This window comes from Astatotilapia calliptera, chromosome 17 (genome assembly GCF_964374335.1).
Source record: "Astatotilapia calliptera chromosome 17, fAstCal68.1, whole genome shotgun sequence".
NCBI lineage: Eukaryota > Metazoa > Chordata > Actinopteri > Cichliformes > Cichlidae > Astatotilapia > Astatotilapia calliptera.
The window spans coordinates 10,564,357-10,573,336 of NC_137438.1; positions in this window are offsets into that span (position 1 = coordinate 10,564,357).

The window sequence follows — 8,980 nt, forward strand, 5'->3', positions numbered from 1 at the left end:
TAAGTCAAAAGTTTAAAAAATACATTTTGGTCTTTAAATTAATTCCATGATTTCTCTTTCAACTCCAATTGCTTTTTTTGTACTATACTTTCATTTTAGAGTGCAATGAGACAATAAACAGCATAATTTTCAATAATAAACTAGAAAATTGGGGTGTTCTAAACCTTTAGACCTGCTGTGTACATAAGGTATGTATAAAGGGGCCATGAAAAGGGAAATATGCTGTGTAAAAAGAAGATTATGCAATTCTTGTACACGGTTTTCATGCTTCATATAATAGCTTCCTCCGTGAATGGAAATCTTAAATATTACTGGCATAAAGTATATAATTTTTTTACTTACCTTAAATGAAAGGTTAATTTACTTTTGTTTGTCTGTGACCATTATCAGATTCATCTTAATCCAGTCACGTCAGCTTAGGATTCATGTGCTGATTTAGCTGCATTACATTCAGTCTGTATTTAGATCAAATGGGGAAGTGACAACCAGATTGAATCAGCTTCCATATGAGTGAGGAGGTGGAATAAATGACTAACTTTTTGTCTCTGCTTCCCATTGCAATCAAATTCATTTCCAAATGAGGTTTGTGGTCTGTTTATTGTGCCACTTACGTAAATGTGTAACGTTCACATGTTCAGGACTGTGAAAATCTGGAAAAGGTGAGGAAGAGTCTAAGGTAGAGATTTATAAAAACCAAAACATATTGATGTATGAGGATTTTAAGGAAGAGTTTGTGCATGTACAATTTTACTACAAAGGTTTCAAAAGGATGCAAAGTGCATTAATAAAGTATGGATGACATATAAGAGTACAATACACTAGATTTAAAAAAACATACTCAAAAGAAAAAATCTGATTGCCTAAAGGAAAACAAAGTACAAAAATGCCTGATATGGTTTCTTTAATTGCTATTCCTAAAAGCACACAACTCTCCAAAATCACCAGACCCCTGACATGAAAGTTAAGTTGCTCTACAGTTTATTCCAGATTCAAATGTTTATACTCCATGCATATAGTGTGTTTGCAATCGATCATTCCAGGTGTATGAAGACAGTCTGTTGCAGGTCGGGTCAATAAAGTCCAATAAATAAATACATTTTTTTTTATTCTCCCTTTCTCTTTCTACTGTATTCACCCAGTGGAGTGAATCTTATATCAATATGAATATTATGTCACAGTCCTCCATTCCTCTCTGTGTTGTCTAGGTTTGTGTTTTTCTATCTCTCTTTTACACACTCCTCTCCTCCTGGGTGTTACTCATTTACAGGGTCCTTGACCAACACACTTGAAGGCAGCTGGCTTACCTGTAATTCATTGTCCTGGATTACCCTGCCTACTACTTAAGGTGATGGCAGAGTGATATTCTCCGCTGGATTGTTGTACTTACCTCTGTTAGTGTCAGCTGGCCTTGTGATTCCTGTTTTCTCTCTACATGTTTCCTTTCCATGTACAGAACTTCCTGGACCCTTCCCTGTTTCCCTCCGAACCCCCATCGAGTGAGTGTGAGTGGACCTCTGTGGATTGTGAAGTGCTAGTGTGAAGAGGAGTTTAATTGTGTTTGCCTTTTTCCCCTTGTACCTCCTTGGATTCCCTGGAGCCCCTCTCACCCCCAACACTGTATATATTTATATATCTCACCTGGTGGCATTGTGTAAATAAACCTCTTTTGATTGCACTATTTAGAGTCCTGTGTTTGATTCCTGCCTTTGTGATTGTGACACATTAAAAGTTATACAAGAGGAGAGTCGGATTAGCCAGGATTAACAAATGTTCACAATCAGTCTTCTTTATGTAAAGTAATGACATGCCTTCCAACAATGCCCATATTGAGGCCATTTTCTCCATTCCTGTCTTGGCCTGGTCAGAGAGCTCATAGAGGCAGGGCCACTTTCTTTTCTCCTGGCTAAGCAGAAGAACAGATCACAGACTGAACATTTTTTCAGCTCTTTCAGGTAGAAAAATGTTAAAAGTATCAATTAATTATTATATAAAATCAAAAGATGTATATATGACTTTTATGTCAGAAGAGAATGCAGTTGCTGTCCACCTAACAGCGTACTTGGATAAACATAACATCTATGACCGTTTCTGTTTCAAATGCCGCACTAATGAATTAGACCAACTATTCACTTTAGCTAAAGTTATTAAGTTAGCTAAAGAGTTGGGATGCTGTGTAAGACATAAATAAAGCTAAAATACAAAGGTTTGGACACTGTTTTGCATGTTTCCCTACTCTAGGGGTTTCTACAAGCATACAGGGCTCTGAGAGGGTACAATATGACAACTCTGGAATTCTACTAGAAACAGTCGATCATATTTGTTTGTCGAAGCTGAATTCAGCTAAATTAGCATTTTTAGCTAACAGCTACAATAAGCATAAAAGTTACTGTATGGCTATCATTTGTTAACATGACGCTTGTTCTTATACATGTAATACATTTATTACCAACCTGAGAGTTTATCCGCTGGTCATTCGACATGACGAATGACTTCTGAAGTCCGTGCCCCCCAGCTTTGTGGAGTCTTTGATAAACTTTTCATGATGCCAACAGACTCAATAAATATAAATAATAAATATCTCATAATTAGCTTCACATATTTGTGTTTTATACTTTATTGCACATAGTTAATCATTGTAGAGTAGTATTAGAAGTAGATTGCTACACTCAGATACTAACAGACACAAATAGAGAGGAGCTCCCTTCTCTAATGAATTTGCGGGTTAGGGTCTGTCTCACTAGTGAAGGCACCAGAAGGTAAACATGGTCATAAATTTTGGGATTGGAGAAGCTCTTTCTCTCTTTCTGCAAGTCTGACCGAAAGCCACTTGAAGTGGCATCTCCAAATAAGGAGATGCTCAGAAAATTGCAGAAGAAGAAATGTGAGCCGACATCAGACCTAAGGCCACCCTAAACTGTTTCGACCAATCATGTTAACATTATCCTTATCAAACATAATAAAAAAATGTTTACTGCCTGGGTGCAGCAGCCCTTTGTCTCTGAGCCGGAGAGAGGAGGTCTATAGCGCCATGTAAAACCAGTTTTTGATAATAAATTGCGAAAACTTATAATTGGAGCATATTTGTCTTCTCTCTCACAAAAACCTCTGGTCACGATAAAGCCATTTTAACCACTGTATGTGGAAAAACTCACAATACATTGGACTAGTCATTAAATTTTCCTAGAAAAACAGTGAGCGGCTGCCTAACTAATCAATTGGTGTTAGCTGCAACGGCGGCCTCTGGAAATTACAACAAGGACTGCACTGGATTCAAGGTTGGAGACTTCGTTCTACAGTTTGCAGCTGCCTGGGAGGAGGCTTGCTGCTTTTCTTCCTGTGTGACAGACAGTGCGGCAGGGAAGAGGACTCCTCTTGGATTTGACCAGATTCCTCCTCAGAAGAGAGGTGCCAGTTTATAATTTTTTTTCAGGGCCACTGGCTCCCCCGACCACAGCGATCCAGGCCTGCAACCATATCGGACGTGGCGATTCTGGGTTGGTTTGTGTGTGTCTGTGTGTGTGGTGGTGGCCCATTAAACTAAAGTGGTGAATTAAATCACAAGTTACTTTGGGACTTTATTCTACTTATTCTATTTTCGAAACTGAAGGTGACTAATTGATTTAATTATTTTTTTTGCTTTTTACTCAGTTAACAAATTTAATTCAACTTGAAGATCTTGTTGCAATTGAATGTTTCCTATTCCCAGATAAGTTTTTAGTAAGTAGTTATTGTGTGATTAGAGTGGGAAAAGGGAAACACTGAACTTCCAAGCAAAGTGAGAAAAGCTTCTGAAAAGAAAGGGAACGCCTAAAAAAATTCTATGTATATAGAAACAGGAACCGATAACAAAATTAGCAGGTAAGATATAGCGATGGGAATTCCGGCTCGTTTTAGAGAACCGGCTCTTTTTAGTGAGCCGGTTCTCTAAAAAGAGCCAGATGTAACAGTGTTGGCTTCTTAGGGCTCCCAAGCGGCTCTTCAGGTTGTTTTGTTGTTTTAATTAATTTATTATCAACAATAGAATATTATGCACAAAATGAATTACAAATGTAAAAATGTTTTTTATTTATTTATATATGTTTATTATATAAATATGCTTTTATTTATTTACTCCACATAATATAATGAAATACAAAAAACAACTATTTACAGTTAAACTTTGAACTATTTAAATTTTCAGCTTTTTCTTTTAAACAAATTTAAAGTGAAACAACACAAAACACTGGAAACCACAACACAATAAAATATAGATTAAATTATGCAAAGCAAAAAGAAAAAACTGAAGACCCAGATCTTTAATTTAGGTAAAGGTTTGCATTCAGATGCATGATGCTGTAGATACTGCAGCAGAAGCAGCAGCAGCAGCAGCAGCAGTTGCAGTAGACATACTGGCACCTTCATTAATATCACACTCAACTGACTGTGTTTTATCTTCCCATTGCACTGATGGGTGGACAGTTCTCAGGTACCTGTGCAGTTTGTTTGTGAAGCCTATATGATATTCTTTTCTTGTAGACTCTACACTCTGCCTTTGTAATGTCAGTAGAATTGAAATGGTTCCAGATTTTGCATCACTCATTTTCTTTACTATACCTTTCTAATATTGTTTCTTGTTGTTGCCTCTGGCTCTCTCTCTCCCTCTGTTCATGTGCTAATGCTGCTATTAGTGTAACTATCGCCCCTCCCCCCTCTGCTCAGCACAAACAAAAAAACAAACACATATTGATCAGTGTGGCATGAAGCGAAAAAAGTGTGAGAGAAAGAAAAAAATAAAGCAGTTCCAAAAGCCGTTTTGTTCGCGACCGACCCATCACTAGTAAGATAAAGTAAAACGAACTCTAGGCGGGCCTAGCTACTTCAGGGTCGCTACATTAGGATGATTGGTTTTTGCTCTAGATTAAAGAATGGCAGTTGATCAAATTAATTTTCATCAATAATGCTTTTACCTCATCATTTGCATCAAACATTTGTTTTATCATTTACTGCACATAGTTATGTTTAGACTTCTACCCTCACCCACTAACAGGCATAAACAGAGAGAAGCCTTCTTTTCTGTGGAATGTGTGATGAGCAAGGTCTGCCTGAACTGGTGATGGCACCAGAAGGTACAAAACCTTGAGGCCCACTCTGCTAGAGGAAACTCGGCTGTTAATTTCTGGGGTTAGAGAAGCTCTTTCTCTCCCTTTTCTTTTCCTCGCTCCCTTCGCTATCTCTTTATGCAGATCTGAGCAGAGGGTAAGAGGTGGTTGCCATGGTAAAGGGAGCGTTGCCTGCAAGAGAGTCATCTCTAAATAAGGAGATCCAGAGAGGTGCAAAAGAAGAAACACAAGCTCATATCAGACCACCCTCAACTAGGGTTGCCAACTCCCCGAAAAATAAATAAGGGACACCTCGTGGCCAGGGCCGGGCGACCCAGTTGTCTTCACCCTTCCCAGTGTGGTGAATTTTTAGCTCTTTTTTTGTGTGAAATTATTTTTTTAACCATTTGACTTGAAGTTGATTTAAGTAGATGCATATTCTATTCTTTGTGATATGACCATATGTGAAACAAGTGATCATTTAGCCATTTATTTTTAGCTCAAAATGACAACATTAACACAGTAAAACAGGTCTCTTTCTTAAACTGTCATGCTTAACTTTTGAGAATATAAGTAAATCTTTCTTTAAAAGAACTCTGTCCTGCTTAACTTAAAATAATAGAAAACAATAGAAGGAAAAACATTCTTGTAACAGTGCACATTTAGTGCATTTAGTACAATTGGCTTCAGTTGAGGTATTATTTCAGACGCTCATCAGCTGCTCCTGTTTCTAAACCAGCTTGTTCCCATGATTATGCATCTTAACTCATCATCATTATTCATCTATGTATTACTTTTATGTATTAGTGATCTATTTGTTGTAATCATCTATCCTTGCAGTTGTTTATTACACAAAATAAGTTATATTATCACACTTCTGGCCACATAGCGCTGATATTCACTGCACATGCCCATATTAACTTTTTCCAGCCAGGTGTTTTCCTTTTCCCATTCTTCCCTTTCTCTGAGGGGAACAAACATTGCTGCTCTAATGCTGGGCTCACACTGTGCGGTTTTTGGCCCATTTTGAGCCGATTTTTGAGTCGTGCGACCGTTTTGGTGATCGGACCGATTTTGGCCTTCATCGTGCATCGTGTAGTATACGTGGGGTAACGAGAAGTGATTAACACCTCACAACCAGCTCCCGATCATCAATCGCTCGTGAGGGTCTCACCGACTGCAGCCGCTCAAACTGCTCACGCGCAAACACGTAAACGTCGGTGAAAAACACGAAATAGCACAGCAGTGCAGCGTGTGATCTGGACACAAGCGATGGAGGCACAACTTGTAGAACTTTGGAAAGCTCATCCGAGCCTTTTCGATGTGGCATCACAAAATTATCACGACCACAACAACCGTGAAAATAGTTGGATCTACACTGCTGCTCAATCACAGCTGCCTGATCAATGTTTTTCATTAGCAATTTAGCAAAGTTGATGGTGGTGGTGTGCGTGTGTGTGTGAGTGAAAGACAGAGAGAGCGAGAGCGAGTGACAGATTTTCTGCTATAACCTTCATGTTATGGACGCACAGTGTGAGCTCTCAGGTCGCATCAGAGCATCGGGCGGTATAGTGTGAGACCCTGCATCATGACCTACCAACTTCTAACCCCTGCGAGTCAATCGTGCAGTTTGAGCAGGAGCTGAATAATGTGACTGAAAAAAATCGCACAGTGTTTGCCCAGCATTAGGTTTACTGTCATCCGAGACTTGCACCGCAGTGTCGGCGTTGGTTTCCCTGTTGGCCGTGCTTCTTGTTGTGGTCATCTGTTGTCTTCCGGTATTTTCTCCGCAAGCGACCTTTCCTCGACCAATGAGATGAGCGGTAATCTGAATTGTCATACTCAAATTGTCATAAGTGTGCTGTCAGCTCATTGGTCACAAAGCAGGAGAGGGGCTGGGAATTATGTTTTCAAACAAAGCGTTAATTCCATTAACATTTATAGACTACTTTTGATTCTCACTGTATTACGGGACAAAGTGCGTCCCTTATTAGCTCAATACGGGACGTGTACTTTTGTTTCTAAATACGGGACGATTCCGTTTTTTAAGGGACGGTTGGCAACCCTATTCAGACCGGTCACATGATGTTAACCTGATGTTTCTGTGACATGCAATAAAAGTCTTTACATCCTGGGTGCTTTGTCTCTAAACCTCTTTGTCTCTAATAAAAAGTGAAATCTAATTATTTTGAGCATATTTGTCCTCACTCATGGAAAAAACCCAACACAACTGGAATAAGTGATCCTTTCTTATATTTATTTTTCTAAAGAATTAATGAGGATTTTTGACCTGTTTTAAAAAGCCTCTGTATAAATTGTATAATATTTAAGTAAGACTTTGAATTGGAAAATGATTTGCACTGTTTAGATTCTATTTGGTGTTATTTGGCAAGGTTTTGATGTGGGTCTAGTGGTATTTCCGTAGTTAAGGACAGATTTTATGTAACTGAATATGTTAATTGTTTAATAATTTATTATTGTTTAATAAAACATACATTAAACCCACAAATAAATGCAAAGTGGAAGCTAAAAATAACGAGAACGTCTGTCTCTAACAGTTTCTTTTCTCGGCTCTTGTAGTTATTATCGGTGCCATGATTTTCATTTCAAGCAGACTGTGCTGTTACTAATATGCTGATCATAAAATGACACACTGTCTCATCTCAGTGGAGTATGTGAGGAATAAAGAGCATGCGATACTACACAAACAGCTTGTATTGACATGTGTTATAACCTCAGGATAAAAATGCTCGGAAACTCAAGTGCCAGTTTTAGGACGTTTACTGACCACTTTTAGAAACAACCACAGCTAGTCGCACACATACAGGAAAACTGTCCCACCCATAACAATCCGGCAGGGAGAACCCTGAAAAACCTCTGAAGGTTCCAGGGTGCAACGCCCCCAAACATACATTAACAGCAACACTGTCTATAACAACATGAATGCTCTTAAAGTGAAGTAATTTATTAGCCATCTCATGATAACTGGTTTTGTTGGGTCTGCCTATTTTGCAAACGCTCATATGGGTTGTATTTAACTGTAGGAAAAAATCTTTGTTTGGACCAGAAAACCTGTTAAATTAAAATTCCTGATATATTATAGAGGAAAGTACACGTCAGGTGGATTTTTTTCCTTGTCTGAATGATTCTACATACAGTGACCCAGAGAGAAGTTATGGAAACTCCAGAACGATCAAAAGGTTTTTATGACTGAACAAACATCAGCCAAGTCATGTTTTTATACAGATCATTTGATAACTCTTTAAATCAGATAGTTAGTATTCAAAATTCAGTTGCTGGGCAACCTTTATTAAATCATAAAATTCTCAGGCTAAGCCAAGTGAGGCATATAGGTTGTGAATTTGTGTTAGAAGATTTATGCAAGATAGATTTCACTCAGAAAACACGTAGTCGCTGAAAACAGACTCAGTCAGCATTTATTAGCTTTTATTGAAATGACCACATACAGCACTGGTACTTCACTGGTCTAAGTCTTTATTCTGCTCTTCAATTATTGACACATTAGTGCCCTCGTGTTTATCTAGTCTTGTACATAAAAGCATTATTGGCAAGTCGGCAAATGTACCACACCATGTTCACACTTCTGACGCATTCCCTGTGTCCCAACGGGTCTTCCTCTGGTACACGTAAACTCGATTTCATCATCATGTTCTATATACAGTTTATCATCTCTTGAAAATCTGAACTGAATATTATGTCTGTTCATGTCGTCTCTATTCACAGTGCAGGGTTCTGTAAGACATAAAAGATAAACAGTCTTTTAATGTTAGTAAAATACATGAATGTACAGAATATTGTGTTCTGTAAAGGACTCTGTGGCTACCAATAAAATTGATTTTCTCCTGCCTAATTCTAAATTGTGGTCAAACGCTGGAATGGTA